The sequence below is a fragment of the Apium graveolens genome, chromosome 8 (genome assembly GCF_009905375.1).
Source record: "Apium graveolens cultivar Ventura chromosome 8, ASM990537v1, whole genome shotgun sequence".
Classification (NCBI taxonomy): domain Eukaryota; kingdom Viridiplantae; phylum Streptophyta; class Magnoliopsida; order Apiales; family Apiaceae; genus Apium; species Apium graveolens.
The window spans coordinates 116,442,142-116,463,273 of record NC_133654.1 but is presented as its reverse complement, the minus strand read 5'-3'; the positions used below and the strand labels follow the sequence as shown (position 1 = coordinate 116,463,273).

The window sequence follows — 21,132 nt, the reverse complement described above, 5'->3', positions numbered from 1 at the left end:
CTTTAGGAAATCAATTTGAATGATTAAAAATGATTTATAATTGAGCTCTATATATATAATGCACGTATATTTATTAGAGAAGTCCTTACAAATGATATATATGAAGATCCTATAAAATCTCCATGAAATTCGACTTCCTTGTTGAATCTGGACTGTGCATCTTAGCTTGCTGTTATTGTGACAATCGTGATCATAGCTTGCAGAAATAGATTACTGTCTTATGATAGCTTGCTGTCATGATACTTAAACAGTAATGACATTAAACTGTTATAACCTGCAACCATTCTCAAATACCAACATGATGGCTTGCTGTGTTGTGATCATCAAAACTAAGGAGTTACAACATTTGTGCACATAAAATAAAAATGTATGAAGATAATGGGTCTCCTTCCACATCATTGTTAAGGGACTAATGTAATATACGTTAATTTTAGATAATAATAATAATAATAATAATAATAATAATAATAATAATAATAATATATTTTGAATGAGAGATCAAATTATAAAAAGAAAATGACTGCTTTTAAATATTTAGTTATCTATTAAAATTCTATTTCTAATATTAATAATATAAGTTGGGCAATATATATATAACACACGGGTCATGATTGAAGTACAGGAGTGTAATAATAAAACCCTAAAACCAGAGGCGGCCGAGACAGAGGAGAGGAAACAGAGGCGCATGCATATAAATAGCTTGTTGGGTTAGCTTCTTTTTCATCTAATATCAATAGGTAAATAGCTTGTTGGGTTGCTCGTTTTCTATCTAATATCAACAAGATCAGGTATCACTAATTAGAGTTGTGTAATTAATTAAGTAGTACCATGTTGGTTGTGTAGATTTTAGTTTGTGTATTCTAGTATTATTATTCATACAATTAATTGATATGTTAGTGAGGAGGACATGTGATTTCCATGACCATGCATAATATCATGTATCATATTATAATAATAATAAAAAAAAAGATAGTCAAAAACCTGTGCACTGGGACACCACACTGTATAAGCTTTGATAATATTTTATTGTTTTGTGTGTGTTGATGGGTAGGTGGCAGGTAAGTAGTGCTATAGCATATAACTTAAATCATGCTTTAAGTTTTAACCTTATATCTGTATATTATTTTACTGATTTGCGTTGTTATTTTGTATTATATTTCTTTGATTTTAATCGACTAGCGTGTCAACTGCATGATCCAAAAATATGTCAAAGTATGTATTTATGTATATTTATTCTGAGTCATTTTAATATTAGTATCGAAAAGATAATTTTAAATATATTATTATTATTATTATTATTATTATTATTTATCAGGCTGAGGCTTTACAACACGCTTTGGCAAACCAAGGAAATCAGAATGGTGAGGGAAATCAGAATGGACAAGGAATCAGAATGGCGAGGGAAATTAGAATGGACAAGGAAATTAGAATGGCGAGGGAAATCAGAATGGACAAGAAAATTAGAATGGCCATGGTAATCAGAATCAGAACGGTCAGGACCATCAGTTGGAACCATTTGTATGGTTGGAGAGGTTTGTAAAGCAGGAACCAGACTCTTTTAGTTTAGCACCGACTCCTATTGATAATGAAAATTGGATTATTCATCTCTAGAAGATTTTTGATGCACTGGGTTGTGATGAGATTCAGAAGGTCAGGTTAGCTGTGTATAAGTTGGAGGGGGATGCTCAGAGGTGGTGCAGAGGAGTGACAGCTACTAGAGGGGAGAGGTATGCAGCGGCTTTGGAATGGCAGGGATTCAAGGAGGTGTTCAATGAGCAGTACTTCTCTAATGCTGATAGGGAGGCTTATTTGAGGGAGTTTCACTCTATTGTGCAGCACAATGATGAGAGCATTACTGATTATATGGCAAGGTTTATAAGGTTGGCTCGATTTGCTGGGACTATTGCACAACAGGCTGATAAATTTAATTGGGGGTTGAAGTCTTAGCTGAAGGGTTCAAAAATTTCCTTTAAATTTGATAATATGGCAGAGGTGGCTGATGCAGCAAAGGACGTTGAGAAGGAGTGCATAGATTTCAGGAATTCCAGGTCTAATAGTGGTAGTAAGAGGGCTAGGGTTGATCAGGGTTTTGTACAGGATAGACAGTGGTATGGAGGTTAGAGTGGTTACCAGAGACAGTGGCACAGATAGAATCAGAATAGGGGTGGTCAGTCATTTCATGGCCGGAATCAGTATGTTGGTCAGAATCAGAATCAGAAGTTTCAGTGAAAGAAGCAGCCTAGGCAGTGGCAGAATCATCAACAGGGGCAGAACCATTACTCAGTGTATGGGGGAAACCCTAATATGATTCTAGTGGCTCCTTGTGCTACATGTGATGGACATCATCCGGGCAGAGCTTGTTACAGACAGACTGGGGCTTGTTTATTATGTGGTAGCATGTCCCATAGGGCAAAAGATTGTACAGTATCACGCAACACTGGTGGAGGAGGCGCTGGCGGTGATAGTGGCAGTTGCAGTCAGCAGAATCCTACAGCCAGAGTGTTTGCATTGACTACAAATTAGGCAGCAGCTAGTTCAGGTACCATTTCAGGAACACTTGTTTTTGGTAGACGTGATGCTTATGTGTTATTTGATACTGTTTCTACCCATTCTGTTGTGTCTTTATCGTTTGTTCGTCATCTTGATGTTCCACCTTCATTACTATATCCTCATATATCTATTTCTACCCCGATGGGGAATTCTGTTGTTATTTTTGATGTGTATCGAGAGTGTCTGATAGCTGTTGGACATAAAAATTGTAAGGTTAACTTGCAACCGATGGAGATGCATGACTTTGACAATATTTTGGGCATGGATTGGTTGAGTTTCCATCGTGCCACAATAGATTGTCAAGGAAAAAAGGTGATTTTTGGAGATGCTGATAAACCAGAATTTGTATACCAAGGGTCTCAGCGGAAAGGAGATGTTAAATTCATTTCTGCTCTAAAGGCGAGCAAACTTTTATCTAAGGGTTTTGATGGCTACCTTACTTTCATGAATGATACATCGAAGGATGAACCTCGCATCGAGGATTATCCAGTTGTGAAGGAGTATGTAGATGTGTACCCCGATGAGCTAACAGGTTTTCCATCACATAGAGAGGTGGAGTTTACTATTGAACTTGTTCCAGGTGCTGAACCTATTTCTAAGGCGCCTTACCGAATGGCACCACTTGAGTTGCAAGAATTGAAGGAGCAGTTGCAAGAGTTGTTGGATAAAGGATTTATCAGGCCAAGTGTGTCTCTGTGGGGAGCTGCTCCATTGTTTGTGAAGAAGGATGGTTCCATGAGATTGTGCGTTGACTATAGAGAGTTAAATAAGGTGACTGCCAGAAACATGTTTCCTTTTCCATGCATTGATGACTTGTTTGATCAGTTGCAAGGGGCGAAGTACTTTTTGAAGATAGATTTGAGATCTGGTTAGCACCAGTTACGATTTAGGGAGGAAGACATTTCGAAGACTGCATTTCACACTCGTTATGGTCATTATGAGTTTCTCGTGATGTCCTTTGGGTTGACGAATGCACCAGCGATATTTATGGATTTGATGAATCGGGTCTTTCATGATTATCTAGATAAATTTATGGTAGTTTTCATAGATGATATCTTGATATAAAATAGGAGCAGAGAGGAGCATGAGGACCATTTGGCTACTGAACTTGAAATTTTGAGGGAGAAGAAGTTGTTTGCGAAATTTTCAAAGTGTAAATTCTGGTTGGAGGAAGTGGCATTTTTGGGGCATATTGTATCTGGTGGAGGCATTGAGTTGGATTTTGCAAAAGTCGAGGCTATTACAAATTGGCCCAGACCTAGCAACGTGACAGAGGTTAGGAGTTTCTTGGGTTTGCAGATTATTATAGGCGCTTTGTGGAGGGTTTCTCTTCCATAGCTTTGCCATTGACTCAACTAATGGGGAAGGGTGTTAAATTCGAGTGGAATGATGATCGAGAGAAGAGCTTTCAAGAGTTGAAGAAAAGATTGGTGTCTGCTCCAATACTTGTGTTGCCATTAGGGAGTGGGGGTTTTAAGGTTTATAGTGATGCTTCTAAGAGAGGATTAAGGTGTGTTCTTTTACAGTATGGGAAAGTGATTTCTTACACCTCTAGGCAGCTTAAACCCTATGAGGTAACCTATCCTACCCATGACTTGGAGTTAGCAGCAGTGGTCTTTGCTTTGAAGATTTGGAGACACTATCTTTATATGGAGAAACCCATAGGTTGAAGAGTCAACCTGGGAGCTAGAAAGTGATATGCGAGAAAAGTACCCTTAGTTGTTTACATAGGAGATTGTAAGGACATAATCCTTTTAAGGGGGAAGATGTAATATCTGGGACATAGCGTGTAATTATTTTTAACAATAAATAATTATTATGTGATTTTTAGTGAATTATCTGATGATTGGTGTTGATATGTGGATGTTTATATGTGGAAAAGTATAGGTATGTTAATTTTATTATGTCCAGAATAAAATATAGATAATTGTAAAAAAAAATCTTGTAATTTTTGGATTGTTATATGATTTTCAAATGATTTATGAATTTATTAAATATTTTCTGAATAATTACAAAACAATTTTATAAAATCGGGAATCATCCAACTTCAACCGTTTTTACATTTTTACAACCCGGAACTCTTCATAAAACTCCTTCCTAACCCAATTTGGTTATTCTAGACATTTTCTGTGTTTTGACTATTTCGATCCGGATTACGGTTTGACTCGTACGCGTCCCGGTGCAAAATTTTCGATACGATAACCATTTCGATAGATCAATAAAACCCGTATTCTCGAGAGACGAGATATTATTACATTATCTTCGTATAAAGTATTTTATTAGAAGCCCAGTTTTGATAATTATCCAAAACAGGTACGCAGTTTTGATAGTTATCAAAAATATATATCCAATCTGATTGTTTTTCCGTTACTTAGTGACTAAGTAACTTATTTTTCGACCCAATACGATCCAACAAGTATTCATATCCCATAAATATAAATAGCCTATTTCTTATTTCATTTTATTCGTGTAATCATAATTGACAAGTAAAAACCGATAAATTATAGAGAAAAACCCCTAAAATCATTCCATTCTTGAAAATTAAAACAAAAAACGAAGGCGTTATCGAATTCGGAATCGAGCGTGCCATTTACCAAATCGAAGCTCTCGAAAATTTATTTCAGAATCAATCATCCATTTGAGTGCAGAAATCAAGATTTTGATCTTATTTATTTATTTTACTTCAAATTAATTAATAATTAAAATAGGAATTTTTGATGTTGATGTTGTTTATATGATTTTATGCTTGAATCATGTAGATAATTTTGTCCAGATCATTTTGGTATATCATGTTACTGATTTGGAGTTCAATAACATGTTGAAATTGTTGGTTGATTCTCGAATTGAAGAACTAGGGTTTATAGTTGTGAATATTTGCAATTGGAAATTGGGCATTTCTTTTTTAGGGGTTATAGTTTGAAATTGATTGTACCAAGTTGTAGATTGTTGAAAGACGATTCAAATGATATATACATAATAAACAAACGATTCCTGGAAACCATTTATCGGAAAAACTGAAGCGACGGCGGGTTTTCCTGATAAGTTTCTAGCCGATTTGTTGATTGTTAACTCGATTTGATGAATCCCCGTTAATTTGGTTGAGTTCTGGGCTTGATTGAGGTGTCCCGGCGTGCTGGGGGTCGCCGTTAATGGCGACCGCCGGCGAAGGGGGACGGGGACGACCAAATTGCAAAAACACCCTTGCAGTTTGGCCAAATTTATATTTCAGTCCCTGATGTTTTAAAACCTTATAAATATTAGATTTCTATTTAAATTATATTAAGAAATTGTATTTTCTTTTTATAATATTTTCAGAAATTGATTTTTATTATTTTAAAAATTCCAAAATTCATTATTTATTTACTGAAAATTATATTTAATTTAAAAATAAATCTTAGTTATTATTTAATTAATTTTAGTTGATAATTAATTATTTAATTAGTCAAATAATTTAAATATTAATTGATTAATTAATTTAATTGGTTATTAATTAATTTTAATTGATTTTTTAATTAGATTTAATTATTTATTAGGATTTAAAAATCCCAAAAATTAGTTTGGAGCTTTAAAATATTATTTTAAATTATTTTCAAGGCTCGATAAATATTATTAAATCATTTTAAAGGCAAATTCGGGTATTCAAAAATTGTTATTTAATTATAAAATTATTTGGAGACCCATTTTAATCCCGAAAAATGTTCAAAAATTCTTATTAAATACCTGGAAAATTATTTTAACCCCGATTCTTCTTTGAAAAATTATTTTGATCGAATATCTTACGTGCTCTGTGCTATATGTGATCTGATTGATGTCTAATATGATGGTATGTGCATTGTTTGACGGTTTTTGCTATAACTTTTAATTCGTACGTCAGATTTGGGTGAAACGAAGGGTAGATAGAAGCTTGTAATGAATAGAATGAGATGATAAATTGTATTGATAAGTACTATGATGTCTAACAGAAGAAGTGAGACGTAGAAAGGGAAAGCAGGTGGTTAATGAGTGGGATTGATAAGACAAGTGTTTCTGCTCTTTGTTGTAATGTATTGCACGTATTTTCGAACTCTCTTCATTATTTTGCAATTATTCCAAATAATTCTTATTCTATATTGCAAGTATGTTGAAGTACTTAACCCTAAATTCTGATTATTATTATTGATCTTGAGCCATATGCCTTATCCTTTATAAACCATTGATAGGTGAATTCTCAGATACAAACCACACATATACGATACTACTCCAAAATTATATATCTACCACATACTAATTCTTAATATACCATTGCTTAACATAGAACCATTATGCCTTGTATAACAGAAGACTAATCCTTGTAACCATTGAACTATTGGTCTTCCACACTCTGATTCTTCCCCTGGATTGAAAGTCTATCTTCCTGTTTACCTTGTTATACCTTCAGGGTATTGTGAATCACCCTATGCTTCAAGATTAATGTTGTTTATATATCAGTTTATTGAATTATATTGTTTATCATGTTATTATTATAGAATTGGATTGTGTTTTTAAATATGGACCAGATTCATGGTCGGACCAGATTCGTGGTCATGATAGGCGAACGTGTGCCTTGAATCCAGTAAATAGAGCAAAGATGGGACCCTTGCTTGGGATTAGTGCGTGACTGATCAGTAGCTTAACCTTGGTTTTTAAAAATAAAAGTGAATGTCCAATTCTAAATATTGCTTATCGGGAAACATGATTCCTTGTATAATTGATCATTACTAATCTAAGTGACTGTTATTATGACTTACTGAGCTAGTTAGCTCACTCTTGGAAATCTGTTTATGTTCTTTTCCATATAAAAAGGAAACTGGTGGTACCGAGGATCCCCTGTTTTACTTCAAATGTAAGATAAATAAATTTGGGATTTTGGTACGTTATAATAAATAAGGTTGTGGCTTGTGGAAATACTTTGAACTGTTGCGATCCGTGGTTATGGTAAGTAAGGTATTTCCATATATTATTATTATAAACAGGTTTATATATGGGGTGTGTGTGTGTTGTGGACCCCAAACATCTGACCCGGGTTTGCAGGGCGCCACGGGTTTGGTATTAGAGCTACAGTTTAAAATTCACTTCCATAAGCCTAGATCGTCGGGAATGGGTAGAGGGTTAAGATTATAATTAAGAAATAGAGAAATAGGATGTCGAGAGGTTGAGTGTGACTAAATGGTAGGTTTTAGTATGAATTGTGATGAGACTCGAGATTCTTATCTAGCAATGTTATTTTCATATAGCAGCGATGGCAGATTCCTTTATTTCGGTATCATCTGATCTTTCGAAAACTTCAGTCGGAGGACCGTCATCTAATCCATGCCCTGCTCTTCCACCAGCGACAGCTATAATACCAGGTGTGACGATTGCACCGGTGCAAACTATTCCACTTCATGTCCTAAGACCACCTATTCGAGGACCCCCACCTACTGATTATGACTCTATCAGACATTCGGATGCGGGTGTATCTTTTCAGTCTACTCCACACCATGTTACGTACAATAAGTATGAGGCTCTTCTTTTAGAGCGAGAGGCCTTGTTGGCCCAGATTCAGGAGCTATAACACATCATAAGGACTATAAATATTGACAGAAAAGTATAGAAGCTTTGGAATGAGATTAAGGTGATCCAAAGAATATTTGAGGCTAGACTTTATAAAGCTACTTGCGAGTATGCAGCCCTAGATGCTCTTATAGGGTGGGACAGAGAGGTATTTGAGGATTTTGAGAGGCTGAGTGGACCAGAGTTTCCATAACGCTAAATGATAGAAATGATGTGATAGCTAATATATGTATAATAGTGTGTTGTATGTATTATCAGACTTCTGGTCGGTATATAAATAAACTATACTTGCTGAATAATGGACATGCATGTTGTACCTTTTCCCTTAATAAAACGTTTCGTGCTTGTACCACCAAACTTTGGTATATATATTAGTACCTTTTCTTTTCCAGCATTGTCATTTACTTTACCATACATCTTTTATCTTACCACACCAGTTATAAAACTCTTGCGTTAACAAGTACCCTTTTCCCCTTAACTGTTTATATTCTATAAAGAAGCATGCAATTTACTTAGTTCAACGATTAAATTTTTTTTCCAAAAGAGATATTTATGTTTTACAAAATCTTTTCATAAAAAGGGTTTTAATTTAAAGGCTAAATAAGTTGTTTAATTCTTTACAAAAAATGCCTCCTAGAGGAAATACTCGTTCTACTAACCAAAATGAAGAAACCAATAACAACAATAATAACACCCAAGAGAGCAATAACCAGAATGCCAATCCAGGTCCCACAGACCCAATTGTAGCCCATATTTTTTAGATCTTGGCCCAACAAACAGTTCACCTGACTCAATAACAATAAAGGCAAACCAATCCTCAGGTAACCTTTAAGACCTTTCAGGCGGTGAATCCACCAGAGTTTAAGGGTTTTGTAGATCCTAGTGAGGAAAGAGTTTGATTAAAAGAAATTGAGAAGGCATTTGGCTTACTCAATGTGAGAGAGGAGCATCATACTGAGTTTGTGAGTTATTATATGAAGAATGAAGCTAGCTACTGGTGGGAAACTGTTAAGATGTTGGAAGGTACATATGATTTTATGTGGGATAGATTTAAGGAGTTATTTTTGGAGAAGTATTTTCATCAGTTTGTTCAAGATCAAATGGAATTGAAATTTCTGGAGCTAAAGTAGGGGAATATGTCAATGGCAGATTATGAAAGTAAGTTTAAGGAGTTTTCCAGGTTTGTACCATCATATGTGGACACTAATAAGAAGAAATCTAAGAGGTTTCAGCAAGGATTCAAGACATGGATTCGAGTGAAGGTGGCCATATTCGAATTGGATATGTATGCATGAGTTGTGCAGAAAGCTATGATTGCGGAGACAGAGAGTGAAATGTCTAAAAAGGAGAAGGATAGTAAGAAGAGGAAGTTTGAGGGAATTGAAGGAAAGTCCCAAGCAGGGAAGTTTCCAAATTTTAATCAGAGGAAAGGCAAGTTCCATCCTGGAAGAAATTTTAACAGATAGAATACAGGCAATGGAGGCCAAGGTAACCATCCAGACACTGGGAACCAGCCGACCCAGCGGAGGCCAGCACTACCAGACTGCCAAGTGTGTCAAAAGAAATATAGTGGAGTTTACAAAAAATTGAATGTGGTGTCTACAGATCAACCAGAGGGGGCACTATTCAAGGGAGTATCGTAATCAGTTAGCTAGAGAGCCAGCAAAGAAGGATCAGCCTACCAGGAATCAGGCAGACAAGGTTCCAGTAAATGGGTTTACATGTTTTAAGTGCGAAAATCCAGGACACATAGAAAGGGATTGCAAGACACCAGTTCTAGTCAATAATATGCTGAGAATAATGGGAGCTACTCCAACAGTGAATGAACCGCCAAGAGCTATAGTTTATGACATTTATGTGAAGGATGCTATCATTGATACTGATGTTGTGGTAGGTACGCTTACTGTGAACTCTTTATGTGCTCAAGTGCTAGTAGATTCGGGAGCAACTCGATCATTTATATCTAAAGATTTTGTTGATAAGTTAAATTATCCAGTTGAATTGTTAAGTGAGATTATGGCGGTAGAATTAGCAAATCAGGAGCATGTACATGTTAACCAAGTGTGTAAGAGCTGTGAGATTGAGATTTTTGGCAATAAGTTTGATGCTGACTTGATACCATTTATGTTAGGAGAGTTTGACGTTATTTTAGCAATGGACTAACTATCTAAGCACGATGCCCAGATACACTATCGTAATAATAAATTAAATCTTGAAGACGCTAGACGAGAAAGTGGTGACATTGAGAGGTCAGAGACAAGCGAAGAAGTTCGTGATGATGATTCAAGCTAAAAAGTTACTACAACAAGGATGCGATCATTTTATTGCTTATATGATAGATGGAAGTCAGGAGCCAGCAAAATTTGAAGACATTCCAGTGGTAAATGAATTTCCAGACGTGTTTTCAGACGAGTTACCAGGACTTCCTCCCGATAGAGAAATCGAATTTGCAATCAGTATCCCCATATAGAATGACGCTAGTGGAAATGAAGGAATTTGAAAAGGAATTGCAAGAATTGTTAGAGAAAGGAGTAATTTGACCCAGTGTATCCCTATGGGGTGCATCGGTACTATTTCTTAAGAAGAAATATGGAAGCATGAGGTTATGCATCGAATAACGAGAACTCAATAAGCTTACGATTAAGAACAACTATCCACTACCTCAAATCGATAATTTATATGATCAGCTGAAAGGAGCCAAGTATTTTTCTAAGATTGATTTGAGATCAGGGTATCACCAGTTAAAGATCAAACCTGAAGATATACAAAGACAGCTTTCAGAACAAGGTATAATCATTATGAATTCTTAGTGATGTCTTTCGGATTGACCAATGCCATAGCTACATTTATGGACTTGATGAACATAATTTTCAAGGAATATTTGGAGAAGTTTGTCATTGTGTATATCAAAGATATTTTGATTTACTCTAACTCAACGGAAGACCATGCAGAACAATTAAGGATATATTTAGTAATTTTAAAAAAGGAGAAGTTATATGCCAAGGTTTTAAAGTGTGAGTTTTGGTTATAGGAAGTTCAATTCTTAGGAGATATATTGAGTAATGAAGGGATCAAAGTGGACCCGGCGAAGATTGAAGCCATTATGAATTGGGAAAGGCCAAAGCCACCAATAGAAGTGAGAAGTTTCTTGGGATTAGCGGGATATTATTGAAGATTTGTTCAAGATTTATTGAAGATTGCGACACCTTTGCCAAAGCTTACCAGGAAAATTGAGAAGTTAATATGGAACGAGAAGTGTGAAGAAATTTTTCAAGAATTGAAGAAGAGATTGGTCACGACACGTGTTTTATCACTTTTAGATGATCAAGGAAATTTCTTAATTTATAGTAATGCTTCTCATAAGGGATTAGGTTGTGTCTTGATGCAACATGATAAACTTATTGCATATGCGTCTAAACAACTGAACAAAAGTATCCTACTCATTATTTGAAATTGGCGGCAATAATATTCATCTTGAAGATTTGGAGACATTATTTATATGGAGAAAAATACGAGATCTATACAGATCATAAGATTTTAAGTACATATTCACGTAAAAAGAACTTAACATGAGACAGAGAAGATGGTTGGAGTTGATCAAGGACTATGATTGCATGATTAACTATCACCCAGGAAAAGCAAATGTGGTGGCGGATGTGTTAAGAAGAAAGGAAAGATTGAACATGTTATCAGTACTTGAAGAGTTATACCAGGAATTTTAGAAATTGGAATTGGACGTCAGAATTTGCAAACCCGATGAAGCAAAAATGTATAGTATGACTTTTCAACCATAATTGTTGGAAAAACTAAAAAAATGCCAAGAGGAAATAATGGATCAGGATATCAATCAATTAGTAGGAGAAGAATTATGCACTCAAAAGGATGATCAAGGCATTCTCAGATTTTCTTCCAGAATTTTGGTTCCACCAGTGGTAGAATTGAAGAATGAAAATCTACAGGAAGCTCACAACTCAAAGTATTCCATTCATCTGGAAAGTACCAAGATGTACAAAGACTTAAAAGAGAATTATTTATGGCCAGGCATAAGAGAGAAATTGCAGAATGGGTTAGAAAATGTTACACGTGTCAAAGTGTTAAGGCGGAGCATCGAGACCAAGTGGATTGTTACAACCACTAGAGATTCCATAATGGAAGTGGGAGCACATCGCTATGGATTTTATAGTTTGATTACCAAGGACGAAAGCGAACCATGATGCCATTTGGGTTATAGTGGACAAACCAACTAAATCAGCTCATTTCTTGCCTATTAATGAAATATTTTCACTGGATAAGTTAGTTCACATGTATTTGAAAGAAATAGTAGTTCATCACGGAGTCTATGTGTCTATTGTATCGGATCGAGATTCACGATTCAATTTAAGATTTCGGAGAGGTTTCCAAGAGTGTTTGGGAATTAAGTTCAACATGAGTACGGCTTATCATCCGCAGACTAATGACCAAAGTGAGAGAAGAATCCAAACAATTGAAAACATGCTACGTGTTTATGCCATCGAGTTTAAAGGAAATTGGGATGAACATTTGCCCTTAGTGGAGTTGCTTATAATAACAGTTATCACGCCAGTATCGGAATGCCTCCCTATGAAGCTCTTTATGGACGCAAATGTCGATCACGAGTATATTGGGATGAAGTCGGTGAACGTAAAATACTTGGACCTGAATTTGTACAATAGACAAAGGAAGTTGTTGAGGCTATTCGTAAAAGGCTAATTGCAGCACAAGATCATCAAAGGAAATATGCAGATCAATCTAGAAAGGATATGGAATTCAAAGAAGGAGATCCAGTGTTACTGAAAGTATCACTGTGGAAAGGATTGTAAAGATTTGGAAAGAAAGGAAAGCTGAGTCCTAGATACGTTGGACCTTTTGAAATTTTGAAACATGTAAGCAAGGTAGCATACGAGTTGGCGTTACCCCCACACATGGAGCACATTCATAATTTTTTTCACATATCGATGCATAAGAAATATAATCCAAATTCTAGGCATGTAACTGAGAATTAGCCAATAAAGATTGTAGAAAGGAAAGAGAAAGTATTGAGAAATAAAGTTGTAAATTTAGTAAGAGTATTGTGGAGAAACCCAAAGGTTGAAGAGTCAACCTGGGATCTAGAAAGCGATATGCGAGAAAAGTACCCTCAGTTGTTTACTAAGGAGATTCTGAGGTCATAATTCTTTTAAAAGAGGAGGATGTAATATCCGGGACATAGCGTGTAATTATTTTTATCAAAAAATAATTATTATGTGATTATTATGTGATTTTTGGTGAATTATCTAATGATTGGTATTGATATCTGGATGTTTATATATGGTAAAGTATAGGTACGTTAATTTATTATGTCCAGAATAAAATATAGATAATTGTCATATTTTTCTGGTAATTTTTGGATTGTTATATGATTTTCAAATGATTTATGAATTTATTAAATATTTTTTGAAAAATTACAAACTATTTTATAAAACCGGAAATCGTCCAACTTCAACCGTTTTTACATTTTTACAACCCAAAACTCTTCGGAAAACTCTTTTCTAACCTAATCTGATTATTCCGGACATTTTCTGTGTTTTGACTCTTTCGATCCGGATTACAGTTTGACCCGTACGCGGCTAAGTAACTTATTTTTCGAGAGACGGGATATTATTGCATTATCTTCGTATAAGATAAAGTCAAAACATGTACGCAGTTTTGATAGTTATCAAAAACAGATATCCAATCAGATTGTTTTTATTTTACTTAGCGGCTAAGTAACTTATTTTTTGACCCAATACGATCCAACTCGTATTAATATTTCATAAATATAAATAGCCTATTTCTTATTTCATTTTATTCGTATAATCATAATCGATCATTGAAAATCGAAAAATTATAGAGAAAAACCCATAAAATCATTATGTTCTTGAAAATCAAAACCAAAAACGAAGACATTATCGAATTCGAAAATCGAGCATGCCATATACCGAATCGAAGCTCTTGAAAAGTTATTTTAGAGTCAATATTTTGATCTTATTTATTTGTTTTATTTCAAATTAATTAATAATTGAAATAGGAATTTTTGATGTTGATGTTGTTTATATGATTTGATACTTGCATCATGTAGATAATTTTGTCCTCATCATTTTGGTATATCATATGATTGATTTGGAGTTCAATAACATGTTGAAAATGCTATTTGATTCTCGAATTGAAGAACGAGGTTTTATAGCTATGAATATTTACAATTGGAAATTGGGTGTTTCTTTGTTAGGGGTTATAGTTTGAAATTGATTGTACCAAGTTCTAGCTCGTCGAAAGACGATTCGAATGATATATACGGAATAAAAAAATGATTCCTGGAAGGCGTTCATTGGAAAAAACTAAAGCAGCGGCAGCAGCGGGCTTTCCTGTTGAGTTTCCGACCGATTTGTTGATTGTTAACTCGATTTGATTGCATAATTGAGTTCCTGGAGAAGTGTAGATAAATCCCCATGAATTTGGTCGAGTTCTGGGCTTGATTGATGTTTCCCGGCGAGCTCGGGGTCGCCGTTAATGGCGACCACCGGTGAAGGAGGACGGGGATGACCAAATTGCAAAAACACCCCTACAGCTTGGCCAAATTTGTATTTTAGTCCCTGATATTTTAAAACCTTATAAATATTAGATTTATTTTTAAATTATTTTCAAAAATTTTATTTTCTTATTATAATATTTTTAGAAATTGATTCTTATCATTTTAAAAATTCCAAAATTCATTATTTATTTTCTAAAAAATTATTTTTAAGTAAAAAATAAATCTTAATTAATTAATTAATTTTTATTGATAATTAGTTATTTAATTAGTCAATTAATTTAAATGTTAATTTATTATTTAATTTAATTAGTTACTAATTAATGTTAATTGATTATTTAATTAGATTTAATTATTTATTTGGATTTAAAAATCTCGAAAATTAGTTTTGAGCTTTAATATATTATTGTAAACTATTTTCAAGGCTCAATATTATTATTAAATCATGTAAAAGTTATTTAATTATAAAATGACTTAGAAAATCATTTTAAACCCGATTCTTCTCTGAAAAAAATATTTTGATCGAATATCTTACGTGCTATGTGCTCTATGTGATCCGATTAATGTATAATATGACAATATGTGCATTGTTTGACGGTTTTTGCTGTAACTTTCAATCCGTACGTCAGATTTGGGTGAAACGAATGATAAGTAGTATTGATAAGTACATATGATGTCTAACAGAGGAAGAGAGACGTAGAAAGGGAAACCAAGTGGTCAGTGATTGGGAACCAATTGACAAGTGTTAGTAAAGTAAAAGCAGATTGATAAGGCAAGTGTTTCTGCTCTTTCTTGTAATGTATTTCAAGTATTTTTGAACTCTCTTCAATATGTTGCAATTATTCCATATAATTCTTATTCTATATTGTAAGTACTTTGAAGTACTTAACCCTAAATTATGATTATTATTATTGATCTTGTGCAATATGCCTTATCCTTTGTAAACCGTAGCTGAATTCTTAAATACAAACCTCACATATACGATACTACTTCACAAATACATATCTACCACATAATGATTCTTGATATACCATTGCTTAACATACGAACCTTTATACCTTGTATAACAGAAGACTAATCCTTGTAATCGTTGAACCCTTGGTCTTCTACATTCTCATCCTTCCCCAGGATTGAAAGTAAATCTTCCTATTTACCTTGTTATACCTTCAGGGTATTGTGAATCACCCTATACTTCAAGATAAATGTTGTATATCGTTCAGTATATTGAATTACATTGTTATCATGTTATTATTAAAGAATTTGATTATTTTTTTAAATATGTATTAGATTCGTGGTCGACCAGATTCGTGGTCATGATAGGCCAATGTGTGCCTTGGATCCACTATATAGAGCAAAGATGGGAGCCTTGCTTGGGGTTAGTGCGTGACTGATCAGCAACCTAACCTTGGTTTTTAAAAATGAAAGTGAATATGCAATTCTAAACATTGCTTATCAGGAAAATTGATTCCTTGTATTATTTCAATTGATCATTACTAATCTCGGTGACTGTCATTATAACTTACTGAGCTAGTTAGCTCACTCTTGCAAATCTGTTTATGTTCTTTTCCAGTTAAAAAGGAAACTGGTGGTAGCCAGAATCCCCAGTTGAGTGCACGAGCTAGGTTTCTAGGTTGAAATGGAATAAATTAGCGGAAGATTTGTGACTTAGTTTGTGTTAAAAGTTTATAATATAGTTTTACTTGAGTTGTAAGATAAATAAATTTGGGAGTTGGTACATTGTAATAAATAAGGTTGCGGCTCTTGGACATACTTTGAACTGTTGCGATCCGTGGTCATGGTAAGTAGGGTCTTTACATATATTATTATTATAAACATGTTTATATATGGTGTGTGTGTGTTGTTGAACCCAAAATTCTGACCAGGGTTTGGAGGGTGCCATAATCAAAGTCAGCCATGAAAGTACATCTAAGGTATGCGAAGTCAAACTTAGTATGCTAATGAGTGATTATGAAAGTTTCAAGTTGGAAAGAGATGAAAGCGTCAAAGATGCTCAAGGAAGGTTCTTAACCTTGATGAATTCTATATCTCTTCTGGAAAGGACGATTCCACAATCCGAAATCAATCAGAAAATTCTCATATCTATGCCAAAGAAATTTGCCCCTAAAGCCACCATACTTCAGGATTCGACTCTTCTTTCTACTATGGAAATCTTCCATTTTTCAGTATATTAGAAGAATTTAAGAATCAGCTTCGCATATATGATGAAGAAGATGATGTTCCTCAGAAAAATACATTGGCACTTAATACAGACGCAGATGAATCTCTTCATAATTTTGATGAGGAAATCACACTCCTGACCAAGAAGTTCCATAAATTTCTTGCTAAAAGGAACACTACACCATATATGGCCTGTTGTAACGGTTTTTTCAGTATAACCAGCTAAAATGTGGCCATAGGTGCGTTAAAATTATTTTTGGTTATTTATGGTTACACTTTTTTTCAATGTAATCATTGGTGTCATTTAGTGTAACCGTAGAGAAAATTAGGCATCTACTGTTACACAAAAATTGATGTTACCATTGGTCTTTAAAAGATGTGGCTAAAAATTAAAATTTCAGAGGGTCTGTATGAAAAACATAAGCGGGGAATCTAAATTTTTATAAACACAAGAGTGGGGGAATTAAATTTATTAAAATTTTACTTTTATCCTAAAACTAACAAAACCCATCTCACACAACTCTCATATTCTCTTCTCCGAGTTCTCCCTCACTTTTCTTAAATTTTTTCTCTCTAAAATTTTTTATCTTACTATCTATCAGGTCTCTGAATTCTTCAATCGGGTCTTCATTAGGTCTTCTTGTTTCATTAGGGCTTCTCAATTGATTTACAGTAAATCAATTTGGGACATCACTGCAATGGGGTTTTCTTGTTCAAAAATCGGGTTTTTATCAGTCCATCGCTCACTCTTCCTTAGGGCTTCAATTGGGTTTTTGCTCCCTATTAATCGGGTCTTCAACTCAGATTCATGTTCACGACGTGGTTGATAGCGCTTTCATCTCTCTCTGGTCCATCTCTTTTCGCAACTTGTAATTCTATTCTCTCTAACTTAATACTTGATAAGTCGCATATGATTATTGTATATTTAGAATTATTGTTAATCTCTCATTTTTATCTCATGATGGTGACCCATTTGTCAGATTTATACATGGTATTATGTATATATTTTAATTGATTTTGAGCATATGAAATGCTTTTAATTATTTTTAATGATGCTTACTCTTTGGTTGAACGATGCTTATTATTTGCTTGCTATAAGAGGTTCGGAGCTATAGGTTTAATTTAGTCATACTACACATTTTTTTGAGCTACATTTTAGAAATTTAGTCATATTATACATTGGTTTGATTAATACACAAGGTTGATTTGTTCTTTCATTGATTTGTTTAAAAAGAGGGGAGGCAGGAAGGATTAAAATAACAAGCTCTGCTGAGGAGAATCTTTTATTAAATAAAGTTGCGGTTAGAAATGCATTATCTAGGATCGCTGCATCTTTTGTACTACTCTCTCATACAACCTAGGTTTGTGTTTTTCTTACAAGTTTTACATAATTTCTTTAAGCAAGTTATGCTGTAGAATGTATAAAACAATTGTTCTCAACTTTTTCAGAGGTGCAAAATAGTTGTTCTCAGTCTAAAATCTCTTCTTCATGGAGCACAGACCTGTAAATTAGGAGGATTATGCAAGGATAATAGCATTGACTTTAAACTGAATAATTGTTGAACCGTATTTGATTCTCCTTTATAGGTTTTGGGGGCAGATCTTACTCATCACCAGCACGTATATGGACTTACAAATATGTCAGATACTCTGCCAAGTCTTCCAATTGACACAATATCTGAAGATAAATAGGAATGATGATGATGACGAAAGATATGACAACAAAGAACTTTGATCTAGTAAGATATTTAGGGAGATGGTTCGAAGTTGCTTTACTGAAGCGTGGATGAGGAGCAGGGCAAGAAGATTGTCATTACACACAGGTAAATGCATAATGTAACTATTTTTTCACACAATTATCAAGAACTGTAAGTGTGTGCTTTTTCATCGCAAAACTCTTTTTGGCGATAATACGGAGCTTGGTTTATTTCACATAGGCTGTGACTTCAATTGCTACTACATCAACAGATGCTAATATACTTTGTTGCGGATTGTGTAAAGTATGACCTAAAAAATTGGTATTGAAGTAGACTAGATGTTTAGACCTCTTGAAGCATACTAAATGTTTAGACCTCTTTATCATTTAATCAGAGACATAATATCATATTTACTGCTTAGAGATAAGCCACAACTGTATAAAACATTTGACATGTAATACTGCATAATAACAAAATGACGGTCTTTTTCCTTATTATTCACTATATGGAACTTTAAAAGGTAGGTTTATCTTTCTGATCAATGAATTATTCCATCTCAGGGAGTTTATACATTTAACGAGAAAAATGCTGCAATCCAGGTTGATACGGTTTGTGTTCATAGGGGTCCAGATGGATATATCACTGGTATAAGGGTTAATGTTCAGTGTCTCTCATATAAAGATCTGGAGAAAATTGTAACAGATCTAGAGAAGCTAGAAATGGTAAAAGGGAAGTGTTATCTACGATTTTCGACATTGTCGTTCATTCCTAAGGAACCTTATGATGTGATTGCTACTGATTATGACAATTATGCTCTTGTCTCTGGGGCAAAAGACAAGAGCTTTATTCAGGTAATCTCCTGTTGTCTTTAGACATTTTGTATTCTCTTGAAATTTATTAAATTTTCATTCCACTCATTAGACTAGGGTCTTTAGAATGTTTCCTAAAACACTGATTAATGGTTTTGAAATAATATAAGCTAAAAACGGAGATCATCCTACTAAATAATCTTTGAACTTGAATCTTATTTAGTTACTTACGTATATAGATGCATTGAACTTAACCTATTTAGAAACCATCCAGTTTCAAATTCTTTTTGCAAGAGAAATTTTTAAGCATCCCAAAGCAGCCAAATGGTTTAGTCTAAGGGTCCCCGGTCCGTGACAGGAGTATTGTTGTTATCACAATCCCTGATGTATTTTGGTTTCAACATAGATTTTGGGACAAATTTTAAATTAGTGTTTTTAGTTAACATATTTTTAGGTAAATTGATTAATATACTCAAAGGATTACTAGATTTAACTCCACTATTTTGTTGTAGGTCTATCGTGCTTGTAATTTTGTATATTCGATTTATTACTTTTCAGTATACAGATGAGCCTTTAGCATGGCAAAGGAGAACGTTTCTAATTTGGATGATGTTGTTGCCTTAGAGGAAGATTAAAGTAACCTAACATAATTATTGTTCACTGGGGTTATTCCTCATGCTCTTGGTAAGCTCTCAAACCTCTACTAGTTAGCCCTGGCAGATAATCAGTTAAGAGGATCTATCCCTACATCAACAATTGCTTCGAAAGGCTTAAACTCTCTCAAAAAGGCAAAGCATTTGTAAGTCTATTCTACGTACTCTCCTAATAAGTGCAAGCCACATATTTTGTTATCATGAACAACAGGTCATTATTTCTAAAGCCTTGTGTTGTCCAATGTACAAAATTCTTGTAGCTATTTCAACAAAAATCAGCTTACAGGTTGATTACCTGAAGAACTTTTCATCACAGACATGGTACTTATACACGTGTATGTTAAGAAACAATTGAGGATCACTATTTTTGTTACTTTGTTAATTATTACACTAATCTTTTTTGTGTAACAATGCAGGATATTTGATGGAAAATGATTGGGTGGCAGCATTCCTGATTTAATTGCAGAAATTCAGACACTGGAAGTTCTGTGAGTTATCTTTGCCACACAAAATCACCTAATTTTGTTAAAGATACACTTCCACTTTTCTCTAGATACAATCCTTAATTCCTGATCATGACATATAATTTAATCTGAAACAGTCGGCTTGATAGGAATGGGTTTGAAGGCAAGGTCCTAGTAAACCTCCACAATCTAGTGAATGTAATTGAACTATAAGTAAGTTTTTAAGAAATTTAGAGGTAAATTTTCTTCATAGTTCATGTTCGAATCAAATGTGTTATCTCACTCTCTGACATGTTAATTTTGACTTAGGCCAGCATGGAAAGTGGAAGACGTGAAAAAATCTCATATTGCATCAGATGTAAGATGCAACATCATTCGAATAAAACTCCCTATGATGTGAAATATCCTTTTAATATAATTAAATAGGATCTTTCACATCACCAGGGTCTATAACTTTTATCCAAATGAAGTAGCATTTTACATCTGATGTATTATTAGATTTTTTCCCCTAATGCTCTTGGAAGATCAACCAAGGCATTTCGACAAAAGGAGGTGCTGCTCTGACAACCATCATGGGCTCCAAAAAACTTTGCAAACTTATGGTGTTGACGCTGCCAATGAATTGGTTCACGGTGCCAAGGAACACCA

The 21,132-nt window shown here is 34.3% G+C and overlaps 1 pseudogene; it reads left to right on the top strand.

Annotated features, from left to right (window-relative positions):
* The first annotated feature begins 9,597 nt into the window (after nt 1-9,597).
* On the top strand, nt 9,598-19,430 carry LOC141679893 (chloroplastic lipocalin-like; annotated as a pseudogene).
* Nucleotides 19,431-21,132: the final 1,702 nt, after the last annotated feature.